We start from the raw sequence: 12,969 nt of genomic DNA on the forward strand, positions 1-12,969 counted from the left end.
TACTGTTGCGAAATCCAGTCCTTGTTAAATTTTATCAGAGTCAGCCTGTCTGCATTCTCTGTAATCAACCGTGTGCGTGTATCTGTGTTGATTGCCCCAGCGGCACTGAAAACACACTCTGACATCACACTAGCAGCAGGGCAAGCCAGCACCTCCAAGGCATAGAAGGAGAGGTCGGGCCAACTATGCAGCTTTGATACCCAATAATTAAACGGTACAGAAGCATCAGGAAAGATGCAGGTATGGTCACGTAGATAGTTGCTGACCATCTTGTTCAACTTCACCCTCCTTGACATTGCTACTGTTCCAGCTAGTCCTTGGTGATAAGCCGGTTTATTGAAGGTGGCCCAGTTTGTGGACATTTTACTACCACCTCTTTTGGACCTTCTTGGCATATCTCTCCCCATTAATGCATGCTGTTGCAAAGAGCTGGTATCTCTGCTAGCAGTGGTATCTGAGGGTGCTGTTGCCATCAAATGATCGACAACGGCCTTCTTGAAGGACTCCATTGTGAAACCCCTTGGTGACTGCAACAGTAGCAAAGGAAATTTGTCCTTGTACCGTGGGTCTAGAAAGGTGGCCAACCAGTATAGGTTGCTATTGAAAATGTGGATTATGTGAGGGTTTTGGCACAGACAGTCAGATATGAAGTGTGCCATGTGTGCCAAGCTGTAAAGAGGCAAATGTTCTGTGACCCCCTGAAGGAGGAACAATACCCATCCTCTCCTCACACTGACTCTCCTCCTCAACCTCCTCCTCTCCAGCCCACCCATGCTAGACAGACATGAAGCTGGGGTTGGGATTCCCCTCGGTACCACTGAAAAAGAAGTCCTCTCCCTCCTCATTTTCATTATCATCTTCATCCCCCAATGTTATCTGATGATATTGGCTGGGCTGGGTAAGATCACCCATTGTGAAATCTTGCTCCATACCCAGCTGCTGGGCATGCAAAGATTCCATTTTTTGATTCTGCAGCGATTTTTTTCAGCAGTCATAGCATAGGGATAGTTACGCTGATAACAGCCTGATCACCGCTCACAAGCTTGGTGCAGTACTCAAAGTTATCAAGCACCTCACAAATATCAGCGATCCACACCCACTCGAGAGTTGTTATGTGTCTTGGCTGAGTCTCAGTCTGACGGGCATGTTTAAGCTGGTATTCAGAAAGTGCCCTCTGCTGCTCACTTACCCTTGCCAAGATATTATATGTTGAGTTCCACCGTGTTGGCAGGTCGCAAATGAGTCTGTGGTTTGGCAAATTAAATTGGTTTTGAAGCGCTGCAAGACCGACAACAGCGGTTGAGGAGTGGCAGAAATGGGCGCAAATACAGCGCACCTTCTCAAGTAGGTACGGCATGTCATGGTATGTTTTTAGAAATTTCTGCACCACTAGGTTCAGCACGTGAGCCATGCATGGCACGTGTACCATTTTCCTGAGCTTTAAAGCCGCCACCAGGTTATGCCCATTGTCGCAGACAACCAGACCAGGTTGGAGTTGCAGTGGGGAGAGCCACTGATCGGTCTGTTGTTTTATTCCTTGCCACAGCTCTGCTGCAGTGTGTGGTCTTTCACCTAAGCAGATCAGCTTCAGCAGAGCATTTTGCTGCTTTGCCGATGCACAACTTCCAACTTGGTAGTGATGTGGAGGGTAATTAAGCATAGGATGACGAGGTGGAGGAGGAGGAGGAAGAGGGGAGACTGGGCGTATATGATGAGGTGGAAACCCTGATTGAGGTTGGGCCCGCTATTCGTAGCATGGGTAGGATATGTGTTGATGGTCCAGTTTGAGACTTTGTCCCACCCTCCACCAGGTTGAGCCAGTGTGCCGTGACAAAGATGTATCATCCCTGGTCACAAGTACTTGTCCACGTGTCTGTTATAAGATGGACATTCCTGGTTACGGCGTTAGTGACAGCACGCTTTAGATTCTTTAAGACGTACTGGTGTAACGCGAGGGCGGCACACAGGGGAAAATAGTGCCGGCTGGGAACCGAGTATCGTGGGGCAGCCACAGTCAAAAGACCATGGAAAGACTGTGTCCCCACAAGCCTAAATGGCAACATCTCCATGGCTAGCAACTTGACAATGTGAGCATTCAGTATTTGTGCTTGTGGGTGCGTGACTTGGTATTTACGCCTCCTTTCATACATCTGGGGCATGGACAATTGGACGCTTTCCTGGGACAAACAAGTGGATGAGCTTGTTGTTGCCTGTGTCTGTGCAACCACAGCTTGTGAGCAAGAGTTATGATGACCACCTGCTTCCTGCCCAGCGGAATGGAATGGACGTATCACTGGCGACATGGCAGTGGTTTGACCCGCAGTTGCAGACACTGATTTGGTACCCTGTTGTTCAGCCCACCGACTAGGGTGCTTGGCTGCCATGTGTTTCTTCATACTGGTGGTGCTTTGGTTGCCTTTACCCTGGTCTCTGCTCAGCTTCCTAAGGCATATGCTACAAATGACAACATTTGGTTCAGAAGTACTATCGGAAAAAATTTCCAGACAGCAGCTGAACGCACCCTTGCCTTGACTTGGGGCACAGAGGGATTGCTCTTGGCAACAGTTGACACACTTCGCACTCTGCTCAAACCAGTAGCCCTTGGTGCCTTTGTTGGTGCTACGTATCCACCTTCATCCTCTGTGCTGCTGTGCTGGCTATGCGTGCCAACGGTCCAGGTCGGATCGGTGGTCTCATCATCGACTACCTCGTTGTCATCACCATCGGCCTCCACCTCTTCACCCGGTATATCATGTGGATGAAAGTGGCTTTCTTCTGGGTGTGGGGTTTCAAATATTTGGCCATCATCAACAGACGATACCCCCTCACATTCCTCTTCAATGTCGTGCGGTGAGAGGCCAGAGGCAATGCAAGGAAATGGATCAAACAGATCCTCGGAGTGACCAAGGTTGGGGTCAAATGCTTCTTGTGTCTCCTGACCAGGTGATGAACTAGGAATAGGATGAGAATAGGATGACCCAGCATTATCTGTATGGACAGTAGACTTTTTTTTCATGGACGATTGGGTGCTGCTAGAACATTTCGTTGAGGCCTTATCAGCCATCTAAGACAGTATCTGCTCTTGTTCTTCTGGCTTCCAGACCCGTTTATGTTCCAGACTGGGAAATTTCACAAGGAACCTAGATGCATCAACCCTAATAATAATAATAATAATAATAATAATAATAATAATAACCTTCATCGGTCTCCCAGACTGTGTGCCTTCTTGTGCACCAACGACCCCACGTCCACATCCCTGTCCCTTCACAACAGCCTTTTTAGGAATATTGGATTTTTCTGCCATAGTTGCAGATGTTCAGATGCAGATATTGGGGAACAAGGAGCAGTTAGTGCTTTGTGGAAGGTAGCATTACAGCCTAGTACTGCTTTGTGTTTTACAAACAGCACCGCAGCAGCAGAAAAAAATTGCCCTGAGGTTTAAGGTGAGATTATGCACCCCAGCAGCTACACAAGACAGCAGTGCTGCCACTAAAAAATTGCCCTGAGGTTTAAGGTGAGATTACGCACCCCAATCACCACACAAGACAGTGATGCTGGCTGAATGTCAGTTGTGCAGTACCGTGTGTGCGTCCTATTCGCTCTGAACACAGCACCGCAACAGCACAAAAAATTGCCCTGAGGTTTAAGGTGAGATTATGCACCCTAGTAACCACACAAGACAGCGGTGCTGCCACTAAAAAATTGCCCTGAGGTTTAAGGCGAGATTACTCACCTCAGTCACCACACAAGACAGCAGTGCTGGCTGCGTGTCAGTTGTGTAGTACCGTGCGTGCGTCCTATTCGCTGTGAACACAGCACTGCAACAGCACAAAAAAATTGCCCTGAGGTTTAAGGCGAGATTACGCACCACAGTCACCGCACAAGACAGCGGTGCTGGCTGCGTATCAATTGTGCAGTACCGTCTGTGCGTCCTATTTATTGTGAACAGAGCAGCACCACAACAGCACAAAAAAACTGCCCTGTAGGGGTAAATGAGACCCCAAAAATAGCTGGGAAATCTGTCGCTACTCAGTCCCTGACCTTATACTTTCAGCTCTGAAAAGAGCTTTTGGGTTTTACAGAGGCTTTCTGGATGATTTGCACAAAAAAACACAACTCTCCCTAGCAGCTGCTCACACTCTCCCTACACTTGCTGTGTTCTGCATGCAATGTACAGAAAATGGCGGCGGCAGGGCTTAGAGCCAGGCTATGATGACTTATAGCCTATGATGAGTCTTGGCGGCCAGCCAATCATAGTAATGCTGCCCACAACCAAGAAGGCTGCGGCATTACTGTGATTGGCAACTGCTGGGCGGGAAATCCGAGTAGTGCTAGTAGAGTAGTGAAATACTTGCTATGGTCCGAGTACCGCGAGTACCACATTACTCGCCGAGTACCAAATACCCACGATTATGCTCTCTCATCCCTAATGACAGCTTGAAGTCTTTTGTGGTAGTTGTGGATGAGGTTCTTTATTTTCTCAGATGATAAAGCTGCACACTCTTCTTGGCAAAAAGCCTCCAGTTCCTAAATATTTCTGGGCTGTCTAGCATAAATGAATGGATTAATGTGGATATAACCTGCGCTGCTGAAGGATCGCATGTCCAGACGTATTTCACATAAAGAGAGGTGGTTTATTCAACGAGTTTCAAAGTCTAAGTGACTTCATCAGGAAATACCACATGAATACAAAGTCAGACCTAAGTTGCTGTCTTAAATATGCAGAATTTCACATAACGGCGCCAATGGGATCACCTGACAAACAGACAATGTCAGAGTTCACAGCTACAACACATGACATATTAATGAATTGATGCATATTTCAATAGAATAGATATTTAAAATTGGCATTTCATGATATTAAAATAAAATATTCCATAGTGCAAAGATGAAAAAGGAAAATAATTTTATGAAAAAAAAGAATACGTGAAAAATTTTATGAAGAAAAGAAAACATGAATAAGAACTTGCATTATCAAAAAGATGGGCACAATCAAAAAGTGACTCTCCTTGTGAATATGTACATGAGCCACAGTGTCTGATGAAAATCACTGAGCAAAGAAAGAAAAGATAACCACCATATAATTAAAGGGCCTGTCACACTAAGCGATATCGCTAGCAATATCGCTATAACGTCACTGGTTTTTGTGACGTTATAGCGATATTGCTAGCGATATCGGTATGTCTGATACTTACCTCTGACCGCTCCCCTGCTGATTATCGCTGATCGCGCGAGAACGTCCTGGACCGTTTCTCGTCATCAGCTACCTGCTGGGGCTTCCTGCTGTGACGACGAGCGACACGTGTACGCGGGCGGGAGGACGTCAGGATCGCCTCGTCTGACAGGTAAGTAGCGAACCCCGACCCCTGCGATGTCGCTGGTGAGATCTGCCTGTGTGGCAGCTCACTAGCGACCACTTAGCGATGTACTAGTGATCCTGACTGCGTCATATCGCTGGTCGGGATCGCTGGTACATCGCTAAGTGTGACAGTACCTTAAGAGTAGTTAATAATAAGTAAATTTTAATAAGCATGAAAAATGGTTAAAAAATGTCATTAAAAATATGTTATTAAAATATATTAAAAATAAAATATATTAATGATTATTAGCTTATATTTTATAGGAATCTCATGATTTGTTATTTTGTTTATAGAATAAATTTCATATATTGTACATTAATCATTGAACAGCATAAAAAGTATAAAGCATATATCGTATTTTTCGGATTATAAGACGCACTTTTTTTCTCCATAATTTTGGGGGGAAATGGGGGTGGATATACCTTACCGGCCGTGGTGAAGCATAGTTCCAAGGTCGCTGCTGGAGGAGGAAAGAGTGGCGCATTGCTGCAGGCCGCAGGCTTGTGTGAGAGGCTGTTCTGCTGTGGGTGAAAATGGCTGCGGTGCTCCGTGGTGCGGGAGGGGCTCCACTGGCATTTTGCGAAAGCCGGGAGCTCCCTGCTTATCCATTACTGCAATGCGGTTGCCTCCGGTGGCCGTCTCAAGATCTCGGGAGACGAGATCTTGGCACCTGATATCTTGTTGCCGAGTTCTCAATATGAGCATGTGCCGCCCCCAGTGACCATTTTCCCGGAGCTCCATGCTTATCCATTATTGTGAGGCGGTAGCCTTTGGGAAAATGGTTGCCGGGACGGTGCATGCTCAGATTGAGAACTCGGCAACGAAATCTCATCCCAAGATCTTGGGAGACGAGATCTCGTTTCCCGAGATCTCATTGCCAAGATCTCAATCTGAGCATGCGCTGCCGCCAGTGGTCATTTTCCCAGAGACCACCGCATCACAGGATTGGATGTGCTTGAGGGCTCCGGGCTTTCACAAAATGCCGGCAGAGCCCCCGCACCACAGAGTACCACAGTTATATTCACCCACAATGTTGCACATCGGAATACCCCCTCATCCCAGCCTGTGGCCTGCAGCAACACTCCACTCTTGCCTCCTCTAGCAGCAACCCTGGGACCCTGCTTCACCGCAGCCACCATACCCAGTAAACAATAAGTTGCATGGATTATAAGAGGCACTAACATTTTATATGAAAAAAAGGTATTTCCCTATTTTTCTCCTCAAAATTTGGGGTGCGTCTGATAATCCGGTGCATCTTATAATCCACAAAATACGGTATATTTCTCACTCTCATAACTTTTTCATTATTCTGTCAATGAAGTCTTATGAGAGCTGGCTTTTTATGGGTTAAGTTTAGGTTTTGATTGAAACCATCCATTTTACCATGTGTTTTACCGAAATATGGGAAAAAATTCTAAGTGACATGAAATGATGAGAAAAATGCAATTCTGCCATGGTGTTTAGGATTTGTTTTTACGATATTTATTTTATGATAAAAATGATGTGGAAACATTATTCTACTGCTCAATATGATTACAGTAGTACCAAATTAACATTGCTTTTCTTCTATATAAGTAGTGAAAACAAAATGGATTGTAACCATTTTCTGAGACTCGTAACGTTTATTTTTTCGTTGATAGAGCTGTGTTAGACTTTGTTTTTTGTGCAATGGTAGTTTTACTAAAAAGGTTATCCTTTACTAGAACAATCCCATCTCAAGTCATATGTTGCCCCCCCTAGTAAAGTAGCAACACTTATATTCACTTTGTCCCCAGCGCTGTTCCAGCGGTGTGGACATTTTCTCTCATGGGTCTAGAGTAATGTTGTTACATCATATGAGTCCTGCAGCCAATCAGATGCTTTACTTTCACTGCCTTCGGACAAATCATATACATCTAGAGCAAGTGAGCACTTCTGCTCTCTTGCTGCCTCTGAATGCATGTGACACTTCTGCAGGCGGAGAGAATAAAGTGGCTGTTGATTGGCTGCAGGACTCATGTGATGTAACAATATTACCCTAGACCCAGGAGAAAAAATGCATCAAATCAATTAATTTTATACTTTTATAGACCAAACTTTTACAAATACGGAAATATAAAATGTTTTTATTTTTTTTGGTTTGTTTTTTTTTAGGGGATAATTAGATTTTTTTAACAACTATTTTTTCTTCACTTTTTCGTCACCTTGGAGGAATTGAATCTGCAATAATTTGATTATTTATTTGTTTAAACTACGTATATACTGCGTTAACAAAGAATTGAAGAATATAATGAAAATCTAGATGCCCCAAAATATTTCAGTGTGTGCCAGAGCTTCACAGGAGAACAGGATAATGGCAGATATGGGGGCCTCCAGCAGGCCTTAAGTTGCCATGGAAAACCACAGGTGACCCACGATCAAGTCTAGAAGGAATCAATGGAACCTGCTGCATGCACTGCCAACCATTACATTAAAATAGTTCTCTTAGACAACCTCTTTAAACAATGGAGGACAGAAATGATGGTTCTACGCTCTCAGTTGATAATGAGGCCCAACCATAAAAAGGCTTCATGAATTTAGACAGATTGCGATCACTAAGTATAGTATACTGAATATTAGTTTACTGTAAAGATAAATATTTATTAGTGACTTGATGGAGGCCTGATGCTATCACATCGGGGGGGTGGTAATGTCATGATGGGGGCAGGCTTTGCAGCATTGAGAATCTCTTCCCCCATGTGCTCACCCACCTATCCACTCTCTCTTTCACCATGTGCTGACTTCTCCTGTCTGTGCTCTCTTCTTTGACCTGTCTACCCCATGTGCTATCCCCCTTGTCTGCTATCTCTCTCCTTCCTGTGCTGTGTTCTCCCCTCATGTGCTGTTCCATTTGAGCTGTTTAAAAACAATCAGTGAAATATTTTACCTCACAAAATGAATCCTCTGTGAGCCCCTGCTGTAATGTCAGTAATGTATTTTGCTTCCTCCCCTGCCCAGGAGATGTGGTATGCTTCAAACATGGTCAGACACAGACAATTTTTAAAATTAACTTTTGTTCATGGGAAAACCCCTTTAATGTGACCGGTTTCTTCTGCTTGTAGACACGTCATGCATCTGCTGCTGGGATCAGCCAAATGATTCACTGCGCCTGCATGGAATTTGCGCAGGTGCAGTGCAACAGTGTTCCACTGGTGGTACCGTGCAAGAGGCTGCATGGGAGTGTGAGTGTGGGTGAGTGTGAGTGTGACTGTGAGTGTGAGAGTGTGAATGTGAGTGTGAGAGTGTGTGGGTGTGAGTGTGTGTGAGTGTGTGTGTGTGAGTGTGTGTGTGAGAGTGTGAGTGAGTGTGAGTGAGTGTGTGTGAGTGTATGTGTGGTGCGACGGTGTTCTGCTGGTGGTACCACGCAATAAGTTGGTACCAGCAGCAGTTTCCATATTGAGACACCCATCACTTGGGTGTCCCAATATGGTGGTCGGTGAATTTCCTCCGCTTGGAATTCTGGGATATGTTGAAATCTGGACAGAACAGGAATTGAAAACATTACAAGGCAATTATATAAATGATGAGCGAACATGCTCAGATAACATGTTTTCCGAGTAAGATTGGGTGTTATCCAAGTATCTTCAGCGTGCTCAAATAATATGTTCGAGTCCCTGCAGCTGCATGATTTGCGTCTGTTCGACAACCTCAACACACGTGGGGATTGCCTGTGTCCAGACTGTCTAAGGCTACTTTCACACATCAGTTTTTTGCCGTCAGGCAGGATCCGGCTATTTTTAGAAAAAACGGATCCGGCGTAAATTTTGGAGAACTGTAGAAACGGATCCGTTTTTCTGCTGGATCCGTCTAGCAGGTTATATCTGTTTCCTGGGGGCTGGCCAATTGGATCTGAGCATGCGCAGACTTAAAAAAACGGATCCGGTGGCTGGATCCGTCTTTTTCTGGATCCGGCGCATTCCGGCGCCCATAGACTTTCATTGTAGCAAAAAGCCGGAAGCGTCGGATCCGGCGCTTCCGGCTTTTTCGCCGGAGACAAAAAACGTTACAGTAGCCGATTTTTCCAGACGCCAGAATGAGACAAGTAGCTGGATCTGGCAAAGAACGGATGAAACACAATGCCATCCGGCGCGATCCGGCGCTAATGCAAGTCAATGGGGAAAAACTGGATCCGGCATTGCATTTTGCCGGATAAGGTTTTACAAAACAAAGCCGGATTGCGCCTGACGGCAAAAAACTGATGTGTGAAAGAGGCCTAACAGCCAAAAAACATATTATCCGTGCACACCCAAGATACTCAGATATGACTGAAGCATGCTCAGATGTTATCCGAGCACATTTGCTCATCACTAATATTTATTCAGATATGTTATTCCATGCATTTAGAATTTTTCATTATTCTTTCTTTTTTTCCTTTCATCATCTATGCTTTGCATTACACAAGTAAACACTGTACAACATGCATGGCTCTAAGAATTTTACATGGGCATGCACCAGAAAACATCACATTAATAATAATAATTCAATACTTGTATATAACTAAACAAGGGGGGAAGTGAAATGGAACGAAACCTTCATATGGCTTCTAAAGTAGAACATCTGTAAAACTTGGCCAATGAATTATGCTCTCTGTGTGCCAGTGGACTAGTTCGGCATGAACCAATGCCATCCCCATTCCATTTAGCACATGCTGTTTTATTACAATTATTTGATTGTGATACCCACTGTGTTAATAACCAACGATGAAGATTGAATAAAATAAATAATAGTGGTTTTCTAGACTCTATGTAGGGGGGCTTTAGTACTGCCCAGGGCATAGGAGTTTATTTTGCCAATAAGCGTAATGTTAGAAGAATAAATAAGAATATACGAGTAACATACACCTTATGTAAAAACAAGAAGTATCTAAAATCTTGCTGCTATTCTCAGTCAGTAAAGGATTTTAGCTAGCAATGTTCATTGTAAATACACACCTGTACTTTGTATCTCCCCCACCTCATTGTAGATTGTAAGCGCTCACCAGCAGGGTCGTCTTATTTGGCTTTAATTATTGTATTGTTAACGTTGTTACTTATGACCAGAGGCTGGCTGGCCCAGGTGGCAGGGAGGCAAATGGCTCCCGGGCCACTACCCCAGCAGCTGTGCAAGGCCGGCTGCCTGATGGATGTGCACAGCAAACTGTGCAAAGTCGTGTCTGCTGTGCTGTGATGCGGCTGGCTGTAAAAGGGCCACGTGCATCAGTCTGTCTCATAAGTTGCAGACCGCGGCTTGTGAGACCTCAGCGTGCTCATGCAGGGGGCGTGATGATGTCATTATCTCCCCGCTCTACAGACTGCGGTGCTGGAAATCAGGACGAGGTGAGTATAAACTACATTATTTTTATATGACTTTGGGGCCATCCTACTATATATATGGAGGGGAACTGGGGCCATCATACTGTATACAGTTGTGGCCAAAAGTATTGACACCCCTGCAATTCTGTCAGATAATACTCAGTTTCTTCCTGAAAATGATTGCAAACACAAATTCTTTGGTATTAACCCCCATATATAGTGTATATATGGGGGTTGGGGCCATCATACTGCATATATGGGGGCTGGGGCCATCATACTGTATATATGGGGGCTGGGGTCATCATAGTGTATATATGGGGGCTAGGGCCATCATACTTATATATATATGGGGGAACTGGGACCATCATGCTATAGATGTGGGGAGAACTATGTCCATCCTACTATATATATGGAGGAACTGGGGCCATCCTATTATATATATGGGAGAACTGGGGCCATCATGCTTTATATATGGGAGACCTAGGGCCATCATACTATATATATAGGGGAACTGGGGCCATTATACTATATATACAGTATATGGGGACAACTGGGGCCATCATACTATATATTGGGGAACTGGGGCCATTATAATATTGTGGTGTGGTGACCACTATGTCCGCTAGGGGGCACTGTGTGGGTGGTCCAGGACAGGTGTATAAGCATTTCCAGTGATAGGAGTAAGATGCTGAATGATCATAATGTATCTCAAGGAGGGTGGCCTTGAGATGAAGGCTTGTGTATGTGTTGATCAGCAGTGATACTGCTGAGGTTCCATGTCAATCTCTTAGGGAAGTCTTCAGGTAGCTGGAGAGATGGGCTAAACCAGCTACCTACAAATCCACCCAGGGGTGTGTCTGAAAACGCTGGTAGTAAAAGACTATGTGAGTGTGAAGGACCTGTGATGAGGTCATAGCCATGTGACCCAGTGGGCGTGGCTACAGACCATATAAGGTGACCAGGGTAGGTTGGTCCATTGTGGAAGGTCCCACTGGGAGATGGAGCTTCCTGCCTGACAGCACGTGAAGTGGCTGTGTGTAATGGCTGCCAGTATCTGAGAGTTCCCAGGGGAGGGAATTAACGTCTAGAGTCTGAAGCAACCATGAGGTAACCCTGACAGGGTGAGATATCTGTGAGGCTGAAGAGCCTGAGTACTGGACATTGCGTAACCTGTGTGACCACAGGGATAACAGAGGGAAGCTCTGTCATGAACGCTATGCTGATTATATGATCTTTATGTTGCTCCTGTGGGTTTATGATGCCTGAATAAACCGCATGGATTGTTATTGTTTTATGGAAAACCCGTGCCGGACATGATTATTTGTCTGTCAAGCGAGTGTCCCCAACCTTGAATGACAGCGCTACCTTACACTATATATATGGGAGAACTAAGGCCATCACACTATATATGGGGGAACTGGGGCCATTATACTATATATAGGGAGAACTGGGGCCATCATGCTATATACAGAGGAACTGGGGCCATTATACTATATATCATATATACTCGTGTATAAGCCAATCTGTGTATAAGCCGGGTGGAAAATGCAGCAGCTACTGGTAAATTTCATAAATAAAAATAGATACCAATAAAAGTAAAATTAATTGAGACATCAGTAGGTTAAATGTTTTTGAATATCCATATTGAATCAGGAGCCCCATATAATGCTCCATACAGTTCATAATAGGCCCCATAAGATGCTCCATACAAAATACACCCCATATAATGGTGCACAAAGGTTAATAATGCCCCCATAAGATGCTCCATAGAATAATATGCCCCATATAAGGCCCCATAAGATGCTCTATAGATTATTCCCCATAAGATGCTCTATAGATTATGCCCCATAAAATGCTCCATAGATTATGCCCCTTAAGATGCTCTATAGATTATGCCCCTTAAGATGCTCTACAGATTATGCCCCTTAAGATGCTCCATAGATTATGCCCCAATAAGATGCTCCATAGATTATGCCATCATATGCTGCCCCATAGAATATGCCCCCATAAGCTGCTCCATAGAATATGCCCCATATGCTGCTCCATAGACTATGCCCCCATATGCTGCCCCATAGAGCATGCCCCCATATGCTGCTCCATAGAATTTGCCCCATATGCTGCTCCATAGACTATGCCCCCATATGCTGCCCCCATATACTGCTTCATAGAATATGCCCCCATATGCTGCTCCATAGAATATGCCCCATATGCTGCCCCAGAGAATATGCCCCATATGCTGCTCCATAGAATATACCCCCATATGCTGCTCCATAGAATATACCCCCATATGCTGCTCTATA

The sequence above is a fragment of the Dendrobates tinctorius genome, unplaced genomic scaffold (assembly GCF_039654945.1).
Source record: "Dendrobates tinctorius isolate UK_male_01 unplaced genomic scaffold, ASM3965494v1 ptg000011l, whole genome shotgun sequence".
NCBI lineage: Eukaryota > Metazoa > Chordata > Amphibia > Anura > Dendrobatidae > Dendrobates > Dendrobates tinctorius.